Raw genomic sequence first — 22,402 nt, forward strand, 5'->3', positions numbered from 1 at the left:
AGGGCTACTGAGTAGGGCACAGGTAGCCTTTTAACCCTAACACAAGGAGGTGTTTGGGTGTTCCTTATTGGCTGAGCTTCAGTCTCCTCCTTAATGGCTCATTCAGAAAGCCATGGGAGAAGGGAGCCTGGGGGATGAATGGAGAAATAGTGGTGTTTAGATGAGTAAGCTGATTCTCAGGAATTCCAGGAAGTCTAAAAGCTTCTCTGACAAAAAGGACCCTGGGGAAGAGGACATAAGTGGAATCCCACATGTGGCCGTTAAACCTGTTTGTAAGAAAAGGAATACATTAATCTCTTACATGTGTATGTGTTCTTGTATGTGTGTATACATGTGTGTATGGATAAGTGTATATGTGGAGGCCAGAGGATGATATTGGGTATCTTCCTCCATCTCTCTCCGCCTTCATTTTTTTTTGAGACCGTCTCTCTCATTGGAACTGGAACTCATTGGTTGGTTAGCCTTGCAGAGCAGCAAGCATCAGGAGGCCGCCTGTCTCTGCCTCCTGGTGCTGGGGTTGCAGGTATAGGCTGCGATGTTGACTTTTGTGCAGACCTGCTCTGCTGAGGTGACCAATTTCAGTAGGAACGGGATTCTACTCAAGAGCTTTGACAATCTCACGATGACCCAGGCTTTACCAGATCTGGGTTGGGTGAGATTTGGTCCTGGTTTGGTCTTAGTGCAATTTTTGAAACGTTATCTATTTCTCTAGTCCTTCACTCTGGGATTCTGATGAAATGTGCATGAAAGACTTGTATCGTGTTGCGCATTCCAGTGAAAAATGTGGCGGCCATATTTTGTTGTCCTCTAGTAAAATATGCTAGCCACAGAGTTAGCCAGAGAGATCAGGCAGTGGTGGCACACACCTTTAATCCCAACACTTGAGATCTTATGCCTTTTCTCCCAGTATTTGGGAAACACACACGCCTTTCATCCCAGCACAGGAATTGATAGGGCTGGATGGAGAAAGGCATAGGAGGCATGAGGAGACAGGGACCTTTTGGCTGAGAACTCAGGGACATTCAGTCAGAGGATCCGTGGAGCTGGTAAGGTGAGAAGTGGCTGTGGCTTGTTCCTTTGTCTCTCTGATCTTTCATCATTGACCCCAACATCTGGCTCCGGGTTTTTATTGTAAGTCTTAGGAGTTGTGCAACAGAAAAATGCTTAGGTGATGTTTCCCTTGGCTCCTTGAGAACTGTTAGCTTTCTTCACTTAGCAGAATATGAAAATTAAAGAATTGAGCCATGTAGCATTAAACATGCCTCTCCAAACAGTGTGTATTGTTGATCCTTCTCTATATTAAACATTCTCCAAATGTCAAAACCCCAAGAGTACGAGGAAACAGGGTGAAATTAATGATGACATGTAAGAAAGAATAAGCACAACTGGAGATGTGGACAGAATATGGGGGGCTGTCAGCTGGCTGGAGTCTTAGCTTTTTTTGCTTAAGTCCTACAGTCAATAATAAGGAAGCTGATCCATGCCCCCAAACTCCAGCTAGCCTCAGCTACTGATTGATGGCACTGGGTTGAAAGGGTTTTTCAGGAAAAGAGTGTCTTGGTAATTGGGGGCCAAGGAATACCACAAAGTTCACAGCATGCAGCAAACCTCATGCAGATTTCTGGGGGCGGGGTAGAGACAGCAACAGGCCAGGCTGTGGTGATGGGCTTTGTAGTGGATATGGAGCACGTGAATAGGGAAAATACATCCATGGTGGAGATATGTCTCCTTGGCTGTTAGTGATGGCCGACCATGTGCACATAAAGACAAGGTGGGAATGGGAGGCATCTCTATTGGGAAAGAGACAACAAAGCAAGTCATGTGACAGGCACCTCCCCCAACAAGGCAAGTTTCTGCCCGCCACCCTCTGTGAGTTCCTCCCACCATCTTTTTAATGGGTCTCTTGATAGTGTTATCACCAGAGTTGAGGAGCTTATTTTACATGGAAACTAGAGATAAGAATGTGGAAGGAACCACCAGGTTGGTATGTAAAATGAATAAAAAATTCCTTAATAAAAAAAGAGAATGTGGAAGGAAAAAGAGTAATTAGAAGGGAAAAAAATGCAAACTGAAGAGAATGTTAACAAAATAACTTCAGGATAACTCTAGAGAAGTAAGAGAGGCTACTTTACCCTTGTAACCAAAATATTGGGCTAGCAATATGATGGGACATTGGGAAAACAGAAATCATTATTGGGATTTAAAAATACAAGAGAATGAATAAAAACAAAGGGTTTGAGATCTTGTCTCAAAAACAAAACAAAAAAACACAAACAACAAAAACAGAAACAAAAACTTCTCAGAAAGTAGAACAGAAAGAACCAGAGGTAAGGAAACAGAAAATACAGTGTGTGTGTGTGTGTGTGGAATGTGTTCTCACAGACTGCCTGCCAACTAATGGAGATTCCAAAGAGGGCATGGGAGGACCAGATCAGGAGCAGGGAGGGTGCAGGAGGTGGCTCATGGGTAAGAACCCTGGCTATGTAAGTATGAGTGAATCCTCAGCATGCTCTGCTACAGTAGCCACAGTGTTGGGGTGGGGTAGGGGAGACAGGTAGATCTGAAAGCCGGCTGGCCTGTCAGCCTAACCAAAGGCGTAGTTTCTATTTCAGTAAGAAACTCTGTCTCAAGGCAATGAGGTAGAGAGTGTGGAGGTAGAAACTTGATATCCTGTTCTAGACTCCTTATCTTTGTGCACAACCATATATTAAAGCACATGTACACACACACACACACACACACACACACACACACACACACACACACACAGGCAGCAGGTGGGGGGGGTAAGGAAAACTCTAAGGATTTGATTTCCCAGATTAGATCCAATGGATGTGACAAGAACTCATGAGCTCATGTCATCATGAAATTTTATACGTGGAATGAAGAAGTCTTCTGAGCTACCTGAGAAAAAGAAATTTGTTCTCTCACCAGCATTAGACTTCTCAGTGGGAGCCCTAGAATCTGGAAGGTGATGGAACTTTGCCCACAACATTTTGTGGCAAATTATTTTGACTTAGAATTCTGTATTCCATGTTCTTCAAAAATCAGCAGATGCGAAAGAAGAGTAAAGACATTTTTTTTCCAAACGTTGCAGTGATATGCGTTATATGTTGTCCTGTGATACAGAAAGACACTGGCATACAAGTGCACTCTGCACATTGGGCAACTCCCCCCATCTCCAGATCCTCCCCTTTCTTACCCACTCTCTGCTTTTAGTCCCTATTGGTCACCTAGACAGTTTTGCTACTACTTACATGCCATGCACATCCATGACTTACGTATCTGTATAAAGTCTAAATGAGAGAAAGCATATACTATTTATCTTTCTGAGTGCCTTAATTCACATCATGTGATCGTCTCCATTTGCACCCATTTTCCTGCAAATTACATAACTCCATTCTTACATATGGCTGGAAACAATTCCATTGTTTATATATGCCACACAGTAAGTAATATAGACATTTTCAAAGCTGCTTGGCTGAAAAAAACATTTACCTCAATGTATCTTCTTGAGTTCAAGGCTAGCCAGGACAACATAGAACAACCCTGTCTCAGCAACAAACAAACAAACAAACAAACCCCCAAAAGAATGCAGACCCTGTTTTGATATAGGGTCTTACTACTAAGTAGCTCAGGCCAACTTTCACCTTGTGACTCCATCCCTAGCCTGTGAGTTCTGGAAGAAACAATTGCCAATTTGATGTGTGTATCAGGCCCATGGGGTTTGGATGAAATTCTCTCAGGAGGATGTCTTCAAGGAAAACAAACAAGAAACTATGTAAAATAATATCCATATCAAGAGGAATTTGAGTCTTTAGGGGATTTTCAGGATACGGAAAGCTATGTGACAATGTTAATAATCAAGCCAATGGCAGATGGAGAGCGCAGGCGTGGGGGTGTAGTTCTTGGGGAGAGAGTGCTGGCCTAGGCTGTGCAAAGTTAAATGTCAGGGCATAATTCAGCATTTGATGCTCAACATGAAGGAGCGGCGAATGTTGCTTTTGTTTTGTGACTCCTGAAAACCACAATCAGGTTCATGGGGCAAGTGCCTGCTGGAGGCAAAGTTTGAACCAAGGCTGTCTGGGTTCATGGTTATCGCGATGAGGAGAGAATGCCATGCTGCAGTCACTCAAAGGTGATGTTCCTGTGTGAACGTGAGATGATGCAGTGGGGAGGTGGGAGCATGGCTCAGCTAAGTTATACCCTCAAAGTAGGGAATAATGTCCAGATACACACAAGAAAACACAACATAACAATGGAGAATTTATATAGACGTGGACTAGGAAGTGGCTAAAGAGTTGAGAGTAAGGCTTGGAATGGGCTGCAGTTTTCCCTTTTGGCTTTATTGAGCCATTTTACGTGTGTGTGTGTGTGTGTGTGTGTGTGTGTGTGTGTGTGTGTGTGTGTGTTCATACACATGTATGCAGGTTGGATATCTCCTTTTGGATTTCTCCATCCCACTCCCTTTTTTTGAGATCTGGCTTCTGAGCCTTGAGCTCACTGATTGGTTTAGGCTGGCTTCACAGAACCCCAGGATGCTCCTGTCCTCATCTCCCCAGAACAAGGATTCCAGGTGCATGCTACCATGCCCGACTTTGAATGTGGGTGCTACGGATCTGCACTCAGGTCCCTGTGTTTGCTCAACACATGCTTTATCAATCGAGCCATTGTTTTTCTTTAAATACACGGGTACACAAACATGAGTTTGATTAGCATTGGTAGTTAAGTAAGGATGAGAGGACTAAAGGAGCCCCTGTACTTGTGCTAGGTACAGGCAGTTCCCTCGCTTCTTTAGTTTCATGTCTGTAGCTCTGGGGCTTGGCTGGTCAGAGCAAGTCTGGAAGGCATGTTCTAGAATGCTTTGCTTATTGCAAGATAAACCCAAATTATGCTGAGGTTCTTTGAAATGTGAATCTATTGTTTATGGATTATTTTAAGGGAAGGAAAGTGTTTTCTTGGCTTGAGTTTGTAGATTTGAGTAGACAATAGAGTCAAGGTTGTGGGGCCAGTTGACACTGTAGAGCTGTGTCAGGCTTTGAGTTCATAAACAAAGAAGACACTAGAGTTAGATTCATCTCTGATACAAATTTGTTTATCATCTTATTCTTCAACTACTGAAAAAACTACTGTTAATCAATACGGGGAACGAAGTGAGCTGACTTTTCCTTTGCCCTCTTGGAAGCAGGAGAGAGGCTGCTCACGCCTCACTGCCCCCCCCTTGACTTGGTTCTGGTTCTCTGTTACATTATTCAACATGGCCTGGTGAAGGGTCTGAACCCAAGCCAGGGCCTCAGCTGGGATGGAGCCAAGGCCACAGCACCACTGTACCTGCTGGGGAAGAGAGGGTGTCTGGAGAATACTCCATTATTATTTTTTACCACTATTACTACTACTTATTATTATTATCATTATTATTATTTAGATGCTGATTTCTTCATTGACAACCTGATGTAAAGAAAAATGATTCTAGGATGACAAGCTGAGGAAATATGAATCTCTTATATTAAGCAATATATACAGGGAGGGTACTTTGAGGGCGTGTGTGAAGGCTGGGCATTTGACTAATCTGGAATGGAAGTGGAGGAGTTGAGGGGGATGGATGAACCACGGGTGTTTTGGTTAGAGAGACACTACAATTTGGAGAGGCCCTTTTATATTTGTATCACTTTCTGACAGGGGCAGAGACTCACGTTAATCATGGAGCTTCTTTCTTTCTCTTTCTCTCTCTCTCTTTCTTTCTTTCTTTCTTTCTTTCTTTCTTTCTTTCTTTCTTTCTTTCTTTCTTTCTTTCTTTCTCTTTCTCTCTTTCTTTCTTTCTTTGTCTCTTTCTTTCTTTCTTTGTCTCTTTCTTTCTTTCTTTCTTTCTTTGTCTCTTTCTTTCTTTCTTTCTTTCTTTCTTTCTTTCTTTCTTCTCTTCTTTCTTTCTTTCTTTCTTTCTTTCTTTCTTTCTTTCTTTCTTTCTTTCTTTCTTTCTTTCTTTCTTTCTGGTTTTTAATTTTTCCTTTCCTTTCTTTTTTGACTTTTTTTTCTTTATTAAGAAATTTTCTACTCACTCCTCATGCTATCCACAGATGCCCCCTCCTCCCTCCTCCCTCCTCCCACCCCCCAGCCCTCTTTCCCAAGCCACCCCACATCCCCCAAATCAAGGTCTCCCATGGGGAGTCATCAGAGCCCAGCTCACTGAGCCTAGGCAGGTTCAAGCCCCTTCCTACTGCACCAAGGCTGTGCAAGGCGTCACACCACAGGCACTGGATTCCAAAAGCCTGCCCATAGACCAGGGACAGATCCTGATCCCCCTGCCTGGGTGCCCCCCAAACAGTTTGAATCATAGAGCTTCTTAAATAACTGTCCATCAAAAGAAACATTATTTTGGCAATATCTGTCTCAAAAAACAATGGTAACAGAAAAGAAGACTATTATTTTAAAATAGTAAATACCAAGAGACAAATGCCCGTAGGATGAGTGTTGACGCTGTTTATTTATTTTCACATTCTCAGAAATATAAAATTGCCACCAACTTGTCTGCATCAGCCTCAGTAAGTATCTTGGTGGAGGGTTCAGGGGTGGTTGATAGGTTACAAAGCCAGATTTAGAAAGGTGACTTAAACATAACATTCTACTCGCCAATTGCCATGTGATATTATTTAAAGCAAGGCGGTGGGTTAAGCTTCGGGCCGCTCCTCTCTCATACTGTTGTCTCCATGGCTGCTCACCCGGCAAGGACATCAGGCTCCTGCTGGTGGAAGGGTCCACCCTCCCAACTGGAGTTTGGTGCCTTGTCAAGGACTGCCAGCCAGGCTCCATCTGTGTGACCAAATATGACCCATCTTCCTGTCTTACTATTATGAACAGGGAATCATCTTCCCATGCAAACTTGATGCCTGGCTTCAGGTACATACGACACACCTAGCTGGATGGCTTATCAACACAATGGAAAATGCAGAGGAAGGAAGGCTGACTGCACGGAGCAGCCAGACACACGCCTAGTGTTATCTGCGAGTTCCCACGGGACGTGAAATCAAGAACAGTACAAATGGGCTAAACTGTTCTTAAGCTCAGGGACTGTTTATGCCACAGTATAATCTTGTTTCCATCAGTGCCATATCAATAATATTTAGTAATTTTCTGTATGTAAAGGGCTTTGTTGAACCAGTGATAAACCAAACGACTCTCTAAAGAAGTTAACCTAATGTGCTGATGTCCTCGAATCCCAAGCAGACAAAGTCATAGGCCGCTCATATTTATAGTCTTAAGATTTACTAACCCTGTGGTAAATAGCACAATTTCTAAGATTATTGAAAGCATGAGTTCTTCTTTTTTCTCACAATAAGAGAAGAGCCACCAAGAAAGAGGCCAGAAAAGGGCCCTTTTAGCTGTGTGTGGAGGTGCATACTTGTAACCCTAATACTGGGAAGGCTATAGTTGGAGAGTTCAAATCCAGCCTTAGCTACGGAGTGAGACTTAAAATAATAATAATAATAATAATAATAATTTAATAATAATAATAATAATAATAATAATAATAATGATAATGATAAATAAACCAAAAGATCTTTTGTATTGCTTCTGTTCTTAAAGCTTTATTTCTCTAACGTGCTGGATCTTTATAAGACCAGAACTGTTTCCTCTTCCTGAGAATGAAATAAGAAATAAACAGATAAACAAATAAACACAGATGTCAGCCCTTATCTTAGGACATTTGTCTCTTGGTGTTTACTATTTCTAGGTAAAACTTCTTATTTTTGTTATTGTTGCACTTAGACACAGGTCTTGCTGTGATCATGTCTTTTTATTGGACAGTTAGATGGACAGAGTTAGAACAGGACATCAAGGAGAGAGGCTGGCAGCCTGAACTCATTTGTAGGTGAATACGGTGCAGGTTCTCTGGGCGCCATGTTGCAGAGGGGACCACCACCCATCACCAACCCCTCTGAAAGTTTCCTGCAAACCTTTTCTAGCACTAAAATGTGTCTGCATCTGAGACCCTCAGGCCCTCTCATGCTCTCAGACACTTAGTCTTAAGGCGTGTAAAGGCCAGCCCAAGCTCCTTGATGCCACATGGAAGTAAATAATTTGAGGACCACCCACTTAGTGTGACACATGCCAGTCTCAGTGTGTCCTCTGGATAGAACTTTCTGCTGGAGCTCTAATCCCTTATCAGCCACCATGGAGTGTGTCCAGAGAGTTGTGTTTCCAGAGCCCACACTTAGGCTTGGCTCTTTTCTGGGCAGAAGGAAATCCCCAAGTCTTCCCTTTGATGAGCAAGAATACATGTTAGATTCCTTCTTCCTACCCACCCAAGACAAGAGTGCTTGAATCCTGTGGGTTCCTTGAAGTTCACGGACCAACCCCAACAGGAACAAAACAATGGGATGCCTACGAGCCAAGGTTGCAGGCCTGCTGTGGCACAACAGGCCTGCCTTCCCCTGCCTCTGCCATCTGAAAGAACCGGCTATAATGTTTATTATTTCTGGCCAGTCTCGAAATGAATGCTTATAGGAAGCTGTCAAAGTGAGCCTAGTATTAGGCTTTAAAGGTCAGTTGGGGGTGGTTTAAATAAAGGCACTTGCTTGGGGTTGTACAGAGTAACAGAGCTCTTAAGTGAGAAGTCAAAATAGAGAACATTGCTGGCTGCCAACAGAACCCTGTGCCATTAACCTTCATGTGAAGTCATTGGAACAGATGAATTATGTTTCCTGGGTGGAAATCTTTTTCTGAGAGGGTGGGTGGTGTCATGGATCTATTTTTATTAAAAAGGTTGGCAAAGTGCAGTGAATGATTCTGTTTGCAATCAAGTCTTTCCTTGTCTTTGACAAGGTAGAGTAATTGGAGGCAGGGCAATCAGTAGCTTGCCCCCTTCACTGTGACACTTTGCTGGATGGGCTTTGTGATACTTGGGCAAGTTTGCTATTATCCTGTGTCTTCATTTTCTCACTTCCTTAAACATGATTGAATGTGCCATGGCATGATGAAATTTCCTTAAATGTTGGCAGATTGCTTTATGTGTTCATGTGTGCAAAGGTAAAGTAATCCTATTTATTAATTATACCCTGCAGTTAATATTCACTTAGAGCTGTCAAATGATCAGCTGTAGGAGGTACATGAGAAGTGGGCTGTGAAAACAGCAGCAGTTGTTGCTATAGATAGGGATCGTTGCTGGTATGCCCGGAATCTTTGAAGAAATACCACGAGTAATTTTTAAAGCTTTATTTAATGGAAATTAAGTCTGAACGCAGGGATGTTTGTGTTCTCTTTGTGGAGAATGGAAATTATCTCACTCTGACCAAACACCTAAGGAATGAGTTCCACATCCACCGTGTAGAGTGTCCCATGAGAAGAAGGATGGGTCATCTCACTCTGGCAGGGACTGCTACTGGAGGGCAATAGAAAGAGGGATTCACACCTGGCTCTTGATGTCCTTCCCTGTGAGATGGGGAGATGCAACGGCTGCCTAGCTCTTTCTCCAGGCTGCTCTTTGTGGTTAGAAAGGAAACAGATGGGGCAGTTGCAGACTTCGCAGTGTCTGGTCTAAGCTCAGGGTTATTGGCTGCCCAGAACACAGCAGGTAACTCAGCTAGAGCAGGCTTCATGGAAAGGATTCAACGGAAAACCTCCCAAAGATAGATGTTACTACAGGAAGATGCTACAAGGCAGCCAGGCTGCATGGAAAGGGGGACAGGAGATGACTAGGAACGAAGCTGTGGCCTGCACTGGCCAGGCCTGTCTAGCTCTTTCCTCTATTGCTCTTCCTAAGCTTGCTTTCTATAACAGATCCAACATGGCCTCCAACCTTGCGTGACTTTGACCCATGGGCTGTAACCTTCTCCACTGACTGGAGATGCTAAGACCCACCTGCTTTTGTTGACTAAATACTAATGAGTGCCTCCTGTGTTTTGGCATGGGATCAAGCCATTCTGCTTAGTAGAAAGTTAAGGCAACAAATCAGAAAAGCAGAGCAAACAAATCAATGAAAGGTTGAGCGAAGAAGAGGTGGCTGAGGAAAGGGGATAGAGAGCCGTAGGAAGCGAACATCTATGCCTCTTTAAAGATGTGGTCGAAGGAGGTTTGCAATCTTGAATGCTAATCAGAACAACAAGGCAGAAATCAAAGGAAGGATGACGTCAGCCTGTCAGGAATGACTAGTGCACTGAAGGGGCAGCCAGAAGCCATGGTACCCGGGGCAGAACGCACACAGAGATGCAGCAGGATTGATGGTCTGAGAAAGGTTGGGAGAACTCCCAGACGGACTTGTAGTATGTGCTGGAATGTGCACCTTTTCACCTCTTAGAAGAAAGGAAGAGCCAGGCATTGGAAAGATCTTAGACTGAGGACTTGCAATATCTGTTTAAAAGGTTACTCCAGTGTGTGAATGACAGGATGTAAAGGGCAAGGGTAGAAGTGAGAAGTCGGGGATACTGAAAGGAATTCTAGAACAGTGACTTGGCCCAGAGACGGCAGCAGAGTTGGTGCAAAGTGGCTGCTGGGATGTCACAGTTTGTGGGTGACTTGGATGTGGGATGCTGAGGAAAAGATAAATCAAAGTTGATGACAAAGTTCCTGCTAGAGGCACTGGCGACATGGGGTTTTCATTTACAGATGCAGGGAAGACGAGGAGAGCAACAGCAGACAGGCAGGGAATTCAGTTTATGCTGTGGCCATGTTCAGTTTGAGATGCCGACCAGAGAGCAAATGATGCCAGACTGCTGCTTCGATGTCTGATTCTGAAGCAGGGGAGGGCCTAGGACTGGATGGTAGCTTAGCTCCAGTGACTCGGTGGGTGTGCTTTTAGGGCAGAGAAGAAGCCTGGGGCAACTTCCTGAGAGAGGTGTGATCTCCACCCCTAGACCAGGGAGGACGCCAGTGTGTAGGAAGTCCAGATCCAGAGAGAGTGAGTGCAGTGTCTGTCTCCACCACAACACACAGCGCTCCTTCATGCCTGCTCTGACCTCTTGTCCCAGTCAGTGGTGGTCAAGAATGGGAGCATGAAGCTTCTATTGATCAGATCTTGTGGGCAGAACCGCGTTTCTTGAGTAAGGGCAGAGCTAGGGTAGGCATTCTAAAACCACCCAAAATACAGCCGAACATCACTGCCAGACTCTTGAGGAATGCTAGAGATCCAATGTAAAATGTTTCCCATGGGCTCATGTGTTTGAACACTTGGTCTCTAGATGATGGTGCTGTTGGGGGAGATTGTGGAACCTTCAGGAGGTGAGGTCCACTGGAGGAAATGGGTTGCTGGGGAGGGCAAGTCCCAAGACTTACAGATGAGCCCCTTTTCCAGCTGTAGTTTCTGGGATTTTTCTGGTTGGCTGCTAAGATGTGAACAAGCAACACTGTAAGCTCCTGCCACCTTGGACAAAAGCTGGTCTGGCCACCATGCCCTCCGTGACAGACACTGTGTCTGACCACCATGCCCTCCGTGACAGACACTGTGTCTGACCACCATGCCCTCCCTGACAGACACTGTGTCCTGCCATCATGACCTCTGTGACAGACACTGTGTCTGGCCACCATGCCCTCCATGACAGACACTGTGTCTGACCACCATGACCTCTGTGACAGACACTGTGTCTGGCCACCATGCCCTCCCTGACAGACACTGTGTCCTGCCACCATGCCCTCCATGACAGACACTGTGGACAAAATAAATGCCTGTTCCCTTGGGTTGTTTCTTGTCAAGGTTTTGGACACAGCAATGAGAAAACTCACTCATATAGCCTCCATATCTTTTAATTTGTCTCAAAATTTTAAAGAATATTTAAAAATGCCATCTGACTTTCCTTTCCAAAGAACCTTAGAACACTTTGTCCCATGAATACCAGGATCTTCTGCTACCATATTTGACCCCAGTCTTGACAACGTCTTTCCCATGTCTGTGTACACAATCTAGTCTCAATACTCCAAGTATCCTGTCCCTATGGAGCAGCCTTAGGATGGATGACCATCATATTCCCGATAGTCCACATTCCACCATTTTACTGCATCCCTGGGGGTGGTAAAGTGCTCTGTCTAACTTGTACAAGTTCTAGAATGAGCCTTTCATCTAAACTTTCTAAGGCATCCAAGACAGTCATGTGAAGAGTTCCTCTCAGAGGAAGACAGGGGAAGAATGGGAAGAAGCCATGTGACCAGATGTTGATTAGAGATTGCCCTACTTCAGGATGGGCCTAGAGTGTTGCTCCACTCTAGTCCCTGGCCTCAGGTAGACTTTCCATTCTGGCAAGCAGGCCACTGTGTAGATATGAGCTGTGAGTCCCAGGGAAAGAAGAGGATGAGTGAGGTAATTGCATGTATCTCCAAAACAAAGTGTACATTTTTGAAAAGGAAAGGCATGCCATTTGTCTCATGTAACTACATTTACGTGCTCACAAGCACCTGAGGGACAAGCTTAGATAGAGACATTTTCAGTGGGATGTCTCCCAGTTGCACAGCATCTTAGATAACACAGGAGTCATTTTATATTTGTTCTCTGGGTTTTGCTATTGTGAGATGCTGTCTTTCTGGAGAGCTACCAAGCAGAGTCTAGCTCTCCCATAGTGACAATGGGTCACAGAGTTGACCTTTCTTCCTCTGATGACCACATTTAACACCCTTGAACTGCTATGTGGCAAATGCCATGTGGTTGCAAAAACCTTGTTATATTCCAGGGCTCTGTTCCTTCCTGCTTCATTCTCATGGGGGCATCCTGTCATGGCCAGGAGCAGCAGCTGGCCCAGACTTCCCGGGGAGGGGGTAGATTGGATTTCCTGTCTGCAAACCTCTGTGGTCTCTTATTAGCTTGTCCTGGTGACTAAGGATAATTCACCTGTGTTCTCTCAGTAGAAAAGCTCACAATAATTAGAAAGATATTTCAAATGCTGGGGAGAGAAACACCACACACACATACACACACACACACACACACACACCACACACACACACACACACACACACACACCAAAAAAAAAAACTCTTAAATCTTTCCAATAAACGCATTGTGTATGTGTGTGTGTGTGTGTGTGTGTGTGTGTGTTGGTTCATAGGCACATGTGTGTGCATGTAAGTAGAGAAGGCAAAAGCCACCCTTGATGGTCAAACACAGGAGCTGTCAACCTTTTTATTTTTTAGACACTTGTCACAGGGACAACAGGATGACTAGAGAAGGTTCATTGCAAATCCACCTTAGAGCAACAATTCAAGTGTGCGTGTTTTGAAAGGGAAAGGCATGATGTTCTTTTATGGTAGATAAAACCAGAAATTTCTTTCTCATGGTTGTGGAGGCTAAGAGTCTAAGATGGAGGTCCCAGCACATTAGGAGTCTGTGGAGAGGCAGCCTGCTGGTTTGTGCACACTGCCTTCTTGTGTCCCCAGATGGCAGATGCATGTGGATCAGTTGCTCTCCAGAAACTGCGCAGAGTGCATTCTGGGAAGGACTACGTGAGTGTTTTCCAAACCTCGCTCTAGAAATATGCACCAGGATTTTAAAGGGTCTAGGATCACATGCCTTGGCTTTCCTGCTTGTCCTGGGCATGGTCATGAGGCTGAGCACCCCTTTACAGGCCTTTTTAGCCTTTGCCGACCTTCTGTAACAGTTAATTCTCTTGTCCTGTGTGGAAGTTTTTAACTAGACAGTTTTTAGTTAAGGGGCTACACTTCCCCAAATGTACAGTGTTTGTTAAACGGATTATAGTTCTGTGACCATTTTCTTACCTTTCCTTTCCTGTCTGTGATTTTGCTGGCTTTTCCTTTTCCTTCTAAATAGAACAGTGACCCAAAGAGCTATCCTTGACCCGTATTTTATTTTACTATTTTATCTGCTAGGTTGAGTCATATGAAACTATCATTTTCAGGATGTTGAAAAATGGCTGAATGCCAGAAACTTTGGTGTGGCTATTCCTGACATGTTCCTCCAGGCAGTCTGACTTAATCCCCTCCTCTCTAGACCAAAACCTCTTTCCTCTGTCAAGGGTCACTCAGCATGTAACGTGTTTGGTGATTTCTGTTCCATCTCATCCTTCATGACCACCTCGGAGGCCTCACTGTTCCTGTGGCCTCTCACACATGTCTTTCTGGTAGCATTTCCCACTGCCTGTTCCTTCCTGTGATTTCATTTATCATTTACAAATGTAAAACTCCTCAGCTCTAGAGCTTGATGAATTTTCACACATGCATGTCCCTATGCAGCAGCCTCTTAGCTCAAGATACAGCAAGCTCCCACCACCTGGGGAGTTCCCTCATACCCTTTGCTGGTTATTAACCACTATCTGCCGTCAAAGATGTCAACTGCTCTGACCTCTATCACTATTGATACTTGCCATGGCCTTGAACTTCAAGTGAATCGCATCATACAGTATGCTGTCTTTGGGATCTGGCTCTTTTTTCTCGATATAATACTTGTGGCTATCTATCATCTATTGTGTCTACTGGTATTGTGTCCTTTTTTATTGTTATGTAGGATTTCATTCTGTCAAGATCTAGTTGGCATACTGCGAATGGATACTTGGATTGTTGTAAAAATGCTTTCAACATTCTGGAGTCAATTTTCTTTGCTTTTAGGCATGTCTACGGGATTAGATTGCTGGTTTATGGGGTAGACATGTTTAATATTAATAGAAAAAAAGCAAGCAGTTTTTGAACAGATTTATTCCATGTTATGCTCTTTCCAGAAATATGTGAATCAGTGTGTGTGTGTGCACGTGTGTGTGCACATGTGAGTGTGTACATTCACACATGTGTGTGTAAAGGTCAGAACTTATGGGAGTTGATTCTTTCCTTCCAACATGTGGATCTTGGAGAGCAAACCAGTTCATAAGCCTCCACAAGTACCCACTAAGCATCTTGTCAGCCACATGTATACATTTTTGCCAAGAAGAATCTGCTGGGATTTGAACCAGACTTAGTTGAATGGCCAGGTCAAACTGAGAGAACTGATATCTCAACAGTCACATGTCCAGTGTATTATCTATTTTATTGTGTTTTCTTTTGTTATCACATCAATATTGTCAGTATGGAAGTTTTGGCATCTTTTGTTAACTGTGTCCTTATGTATCTGATTTTTTAAGTGTGTATATTGTGTGTGTGTATTCCCATGTGTGCAGGTGCATGTGCACACGTGTGGTCATCTTGTGTATTGAGGCAGGCCCTCTCACTGAACACAGAGCTTGCTGTTTCTATCAGTCTGGCAAGCCAGTGTGCTCTGGGATTCCACGGCTCTGCCTCCTCAGCACTGAGATTACAGGCAGGCTGCCACGCCCTCCTGGCTTTCACGTGGGCTCTGTGGACCGAGCCATCTCTTTCCTTCTGAGCCACCAGATCCTCATCTTTCATTGTTTAAAATACAACGTTGTAAGCTATATTTTTTAATTTTATTTTTTTCCTGCTTAGCAGCATGTGGAGATGTATTTTGGCATACCGACTCGCTCATTTTCCTCTTTTTTTTTTTTTGGCTGCTTAGTCAATAAGTTTATTATCTTTATGAAAAAATCTTCATAGAAAATGGCTTTAGCTCTCAGCAGCCCTTTCCTGAGCTCTGAGGAAGCTTGCCTTCTTTTGAGCAACCCAATCTTTCTTCTGGGGAAGAGACATTTTGGGTCGGTTCCACCTCTTCTTCTTCACTTCTTTCTCTCTTGGGCTTCTTCTCATAGACTGGATTCTCTCGGACAGCAGCATGAGCTTTCTTATACATCTCCTCCATCACGTCTGGAGTCACGTTGTTCTTGAGGTACTGAGAGAACTGTTTCTTGTAAGCGTCTTCGTCTTCCTCCATCAGGTAGCGCATGTAGTCTGCGACATTCTGACCCATGATGTGCTTACGGTGTACTTCTGCGTTGAACTCCTTGCTTTCAGAATCATAACCAGGGAATCATTTGGTACTATGAGGAATAGACAAGCCTCCATCCACAGCTCCTTTCAGGGCCCCAAAAACTTTATTGCCAGTTGTAGTTCGGGCAAGACCTGCATCCAAATAGCAAGTGAAGGCACCAGGCTGACTGTCAATGCTTCCACATTGTATTCATCTCCAGTCACCTCCACTTGGCCTTCATAGATCTTGTCCATACCAAACCTATTGAGAAGCCTGCGGGCCAGCAGCAGGCCAGTGCAATAGGCAGCAGCATAATTTGTCAGGCCAACCTTTACACCGTACTTGGGCAGCTCGTGTGCATACGCTGCTCACACGATCATGTCCCTTTCTATGCGGGCATAGGCAATCTGGCAGATGATATCTCTGTTGGTTACACAAACTATCATCCTGTATTTGGGTGTGCTGTACTTATTTTTGTCTTGGATCACCAGTCGTTTCCGAGCATAGTAGTCAGTTTTACCCTCTCGCTGCCTTCTAAATCTCACTTGGTATCTCTTAAAGTAGGCCTTATTCTTGACAACTTTTACAAACCCCATCCTGTGGAACAGCAACCCGCGACCGCGGCTCCACACAGACCTCTCATTTTCCTCTTAACTCATATCTGAGATCATTTGTAGGCAGATTCCTTTGGGTGTGTTAGATACACAATATATATTATACAGTTTCTCTTGGCCATGTATGTAGGGATGGATTGCTGGCTTAATCATATTACATACCAAAAAAGAAGGCCTGCTTCTCTCTTTCCAACATTAATTTCTCCCTTTTCCACCATATTTCATGATTTCTGTCTATTTCTTTCTCCCTTCAAACTGGAAGCTGCTTGAGGCAACTCCAGCATGACACTCTCAACATGGAAAACATTAGCACTGGGGGGGGACTGTGTGAATGATGTTAGGGAAAACAGTGGAATTCAACAGCAACTGCTGTGCTGTATGATCAATAAACCAAGCCCAGGGCAGGGGGTTCTGGTTGAAACCATCTGGATGCACAGTTTGGTTCGTGGCTATCAGTGTTTTGTTCACTGGATCATTGTTGTTTTTCCTATAGACTTTTGCTAGCAGTTTGAGACGTCCAAAATAGCAGTGACTGTGTTTCTCCCGGACAGCCCCGAGCAAACAGTGCCCCGGACTGCATTGATTTCAGTCCCAACTCTGCAAGCTTCGGCGGGTATAGGAAACAACAGCAACAATAACAACAACAACCGTGCAGCCTTTAGATCCCAGCAGCCATGTTGTTTTTAGATTCTGTTATGTGCCTCGAGTTTGTGAGTGAGCATGTGGAGCAGGGTGGTGGTCTTTTCCCTGTGAGTAGGAATCTTTGTCTGTTCTGAAGATTCCTGAGGCTAAAGTGACCACCGGAGAGTTTCAGATGATTCCGGGGGGCAGGGAGGAAGTGGGGTGGATTCTGAGAGGTGTTCTGCATTTGGTTGCAGTGGGGTGGATTCTGAGAGGTGTTCTGCATTTGGTTGCAGTGGGGTGGATTCTGAGAGGTGTTCTGCATTTGGTTGCAGTGGAGTGAATTCTGAGAGCTGTTCTGCATTTGGTGGCCATGGTCATTTTTCTTCCCTCAATTTCACTTTTCAGGAGCAGCTTGTTTCCTTCCATGTTTCTCTGCAAGCTGCAGGGCACTGTCAGGGTGAGCAGCAGGTGAGAGGTAACAAGGCAGCCTGACTCCCAGGCCCCGGGCTGCCTCCCAGATCCCCCTCTCCTTGGCTGTTAGCCTTTTTCTATCACACAAAGCACTGACATACAGATAGGTATATTTTTTGCCATTGAGTTAATTGAAAAAGCTTGAAAATGATGAGAAAATAATAGAAAAGGAAAAAAAATCAAAGCGATTTTTTTTTTTTTTGCAAATTTTAGTTAAATAAATCCAGAATGGTTTTGAAAGTACTTGAAATTTTCAGATATCTTGGGCATGTGATTCTGTGAAACAAGGGTACACTGACACTAGAACAGACTTCTGTTATTGTTTGTGTTTTTGTGTCCTACACAACTGCAAGTTCGCCACAGTCAACCACCACTACCACCCAGAAACATTGTCTGTAATCAGCAGTTATGGAATAATTGCCATGGTTAAAGAACAATACCAGTTATTTTCCAAACTTCAAAAGCATTACACATGTAGTCCGAAGGCTACTTTTACCATTTACCTGATGCTCTAGTGAGATTCTGTGTCAAGGACTCTGCAGACTATCTCAGCCGCTGTTGAGGGTGTGGACGTGGGTGTGAAGCTGTTCAGCCCGGTCCTTGCTGCTGGGTCTTCCGGCTGCAGTTTTTGTTCTCTGCTTTTACTGATCCGAACACTGTAGTGGGTGTTGTCCCTCAGTCTTGGACAACTGACTGCTTACTTCTTAGAGTGATTTCTCAGAGTGAAAATACAGGACTCAACCTATACACTGTGGTTTTTATTTGTACTGCCAAGCTTCCCTTCAGAAAACCTGACAATTTATATTCTCATCAACATCAAACTGAAAGCATTTTCTTAATTACACTATTGCCAACTCGATTTGTGTGGGTCTTTTAGAAGATTTAAAAATTCACTCATAGGAGGATACTAGATGTGGAACAAGGATGACTGGACTGCTACTCACATCACCAGGGAGGCTACATGGAAAACAGGACCCCAAGAAAGACACGAGGATCGTCCAATGATGGAGAAATGGATGAGATCTACATGAACAACCTGGACATGAGTGGGAGTAATGAAGGGTGAGGGTCGAGGGAAAGAGAGCGGGAGATCCCAGCTGGATCAAGAACAGAGAGGGAGAACAAGGAATGGGAGACCATGGTAAATAAAGACCACATGAGAAAAGGAAGAAACAAAGTACTAAAGAGGCCCACAGAAATCCACAAAGATACCCCCACAAAAGACTGCTGGCAATGACCGAGAGACAGCCGGGACTGACCTACTCTGGTGATGGCATGGCCAAACACCCTAATAGTCGTGCCAGAAACCCCATCCAACAACTGAGGGATCTGGATGCAGAGATCCACGATCAGGCCCCAGGTGGAGCGCCGGGAGTCTAATTAGCAAGAAAGATGAGGGTTTATATGAGTGAGAATTGTTGAAACCAAGATTGGATAATATACAGGGACAAATAGCCAAATGAATGGAAACACATGAACTATGAACCAAAGGCTGAGGGGCCCCCAACTGGATCAGGCCCTCTGAATAGGTGAGACAGTTGATTGGCTTGATCTCTTTGGGAGGCATCTAGGCAGTGGTAGGTACCAGGTCCTGGGCTCAGTGCATGAGTTGGCTGTTTGGAACCTGGGGCTTATGCAGGGACACTTGGCTCAATCTGGGAGGAGGGGACTGGACCTGCCTGGACTGAGTCTACCAGGTTGATCTCAGTCCTCAGGGGAGGCTTTGCCCTGGAGGAGTTGGGAATGGGGGGTGGGCTGGGGGAAGGGGAGGGGGGCAGGAAGGGGGAGAACAAAGGAATCCGTGGCTGATATGTAGAACTGAATGGTATTGTAAAATAAAATAAAAGGAAAAAAAGATTTAAAAATTGATTTTTGCTTGGCAAATAATAATTGTATTGACTATAACGTTGTACTTCCATATATGTTTATATTGTAGAATGATTAAATCAATCTAATTAATATCTTACTTCACACATCTTTTATTATTTATTTTTGTGGTGAGGACATTTACAATGCATTTTATAGTTTGGAACTATAGAGTCCATAATCACCTACTGTCACTCTGCTCTGTAACATCTGTCTAACTTACACCTGGAGCATCTCCCTGTGCTCCCATCCCACCCCCTCCAGGAACCCTCATTTTTTTTTTTTTAATGAGCATTGACTAGTGTTTTGCCTGCATGTATGTCTGTGTGAGGACATCAGATCCCCTGGAACTGGAGTAAGAGACAGTTGTAATCTGCCATGTGGGCACTGGGAATTGAACCCAGGCCCTCTGGAAGAACAGCCAATGCTCTTAAACCCCGAGCCATCTCTCCAGCCCCCCAGTAACCCTTCTTGTGCTTGGAGCTCTACCTGTTTAGCTCTGTAGATCATGTATGACTGTTCCGTGTGAGTCTTTCTGTGCCTGGCTTAGCATAATGTCTCCCAGGGCCGTCGATGCTGTCACAGGAACAGAATTCCATTCTCACGACCACATTTTAAAAGTCCATCCATCCGTTGTCACCCACGAGGCTCATTCTCTGTGCTGACTCCGATGGACGTGAGGGTGACACTGTGTGTTTTTATGCTAGCTTTCTTTTCTTCTTTTTCTAATGTGATGCCCTTTAACTCCTGACCCTCCTACCCCAGTCTCTCAGTGGCTTGGGTTACAAGCGTGTACCACCATGCCGGATTCTGACAGACTACTGCCAGTTCCTTTGAGGATATGCCTGCTGGGTCCTGGCGGTTCTGCTTCCAGTCCCTGAGGAACGGCCATGCTGATCTCCACACTGCCATGTTAGTTTATATCCACCCAACACTGTTCAAGGCTCTCTTTCTCCACATGCTTGCTGCTGTTTCTAACATGTGAAGGGAAAGAGCATTGCAGCTTAATTTGCATTTCCCTTAGAAGTGAATAGTTTTTCCTCTAACTACTAATTATGTATATATCTTTTTTTGTTGTTGTTGAGAAATATCCGTTTGGGTTCTTGACACACTACAAAAATGGTGCATTTACTCTCTTGCTATTTAGTTGCTTATATATTTTGGACAGTAGCTTCTGACCAGATGTACAGCACGAAAACGTTCTCTCTCCGTCTGTGAGAGATCTCCTCCACTCAGCCGCTTTCTTAGCTTCAGAGGAGCTCTTCAGATGGTACGTTCCATTTATCTATTTTTACTGTGCCTTTGAGGTCAGAGACAATAAGTGATTGCTCAGACATGTCAGGGTTCATTGTGAATTACAGAAATTATTTTATGTTATGTTGTATGTGTCGGTGTTTTGCATGCATACATGGCTAATACATCACATACATGTAGTGCCGTTGGAAGGCAGAAGGGGTGTCAGATCCCCTCAGACTGGAGTTGCCATATGAGTGATGGGACTCAAACCCAGGTCCTCTGGAAAAGCAGTCAGTGCTCTTCATCACTGAGCCATCTCTCCAGCCCCTATTGTGAATTTTCACTTGAATTTTTGTGTATTTGTATCTTCGAGAAAATTATAAGCTAAATGGGTCAGAATTCAGTCAGAAAATGGGAAACTACACCAGATGTTTCCTTTTAAAATTTATTTATTTTTATTTTACGTGCATTGGTGTTTTGCCTGCATGTATGTCTGTGGGGGCATCAGATCTTGGAGTTACAGACAGTTGTGAGCTACCATGTGGATGCCAGGAATTGAACCCCAGTCCTCTGGAAGAGCAGACAATGCCCTTAACCACTGAGCCACTTCTCAGCCCCTATACCAGATATTTCTACTAGCAGAGATTCCAAACTGGGACTTGGCTCTGTAGATGTTGGAGATCTGACAGAGCAGAAGGGACATGCTGAAGCCCTCGGGGACAGCAGCATGAAGCTGTCTTTCTGGGTGGATGGAGGCAGGGGAATCAGGGAAGAGACAACTGGGCACACATCTCCAGAACAAACACTTCTTAAAATCAGGGCCCTTTCTGCCCTAAGATGATCTACCAATGCTGCCATTCCCCAATTGGTGTATAGAACACTTCTACAATAGCTAAGTAGAGGTTAAATTAAATGATGCATCCTCATATTAAAAATCTTAAGTCTAAAGCCATCATGAATTTTAAGTTAAAATTCCAAAGAAAATCTGCTAGATTTTTAAATGTCAGCTTTTCTTGAATTCACAAATAGTTAATACCAGATGCACGCAAGAACTCAAGGTATAGTGGGAATTAGAAAACTGATCTTTAAATCTAACACAAAAGGGTAAGCTTGAATTCTTTCATCCTTTGGTATTTCTGTCTTCCTGTTTGGTGGATTGGAAGCGGGGTGAGGTGACGCTTTTACACCTAAGTGAACCGAGATAATAGTCGTCTCAAGTAGGCCGTGGGTGGCCACTTGGTCAACAATTTAAAACCACAGTATGGTTGCTTATTAGTTAGGACTTGGCCCCAAGGACCAACAGGTTGTCCTCCACATGCGTGCTGTGGTATAAGGGTGCCATCATATACACACCCCCACAATTAAAAAATGGGATTCTCCTGCAGTGCAAATATTTACTGAATAAATGGCTTCTATTGGGCAGCTAATAAGTCAACAATCAAGACACGTTTTCGTTTTTGTTTAGTTTCATTTTGTTTTAAGGCTGGGTTGTTTGAAATCTACTAAATGGAATGAAGAAAGCAGAGGGTGACAGACTCTGGAGTACCTAGGCTGGCATAACAAGCAACTTTGGATTGGATGATAGGGTGGCCTCACTGGGGACTACAAGACAGTGTTTAGGCTGAAACCTGAGCTGGCAGCAGCTTGAGCCTAGGGAAGAACATTACAGGCAGGTACAAAGGCCCTGAGGTCAGCTGATGCTATGATGGTGAGCCTTGGCTGTCACTTCTAGGGAACAGCTAATACAGGTGTGACTAATACAGATGTGATGGGAGGCCGGAGGGACAGATGGATGGAGGCCAGTTTA

At 44.2% G+C, this 22,402-nt stretch overlaps 1 protein-coding gene and 1 pseudogene across 2 annotated transcripts in view; one reads left to right on the top strand and one right to left on the bottom strand.

Moving 5' to 3' along the window:
* The window catches only part of Ncald (neurocalcin delta), a 401,997-nt gene that overhangs the window by 46,412 nt on the left and 333,183 nt on the right, over positions 1–22,402 (top strand). The gene's annotated exons all lie outside the window — the stretch shown is intronic.
* On the bottom strand, positions 15,406–16,416 carry LOC102910471 (large ribosomal subunit protein uL18 pseudogene; annotated as a pseudogene).

The sequence above is a fragment of the Peromyscus maniculatus genome, chromosome 20, assembly GCF_049852395.1.
Source record: "Peromyscus maniculatus bairdii isolate BWxNUB_F1_BW_parent chromosome 20, HU_Pman_BW_mat_3.1, whole genome shotgun sequence".
NCBI classification, from domain to species: Eukaryota; Metazoa; Chordata; class Mammalia; order Rodentia; family Cricetidae; genus Peromyscus; species Peromyscus maniculatus.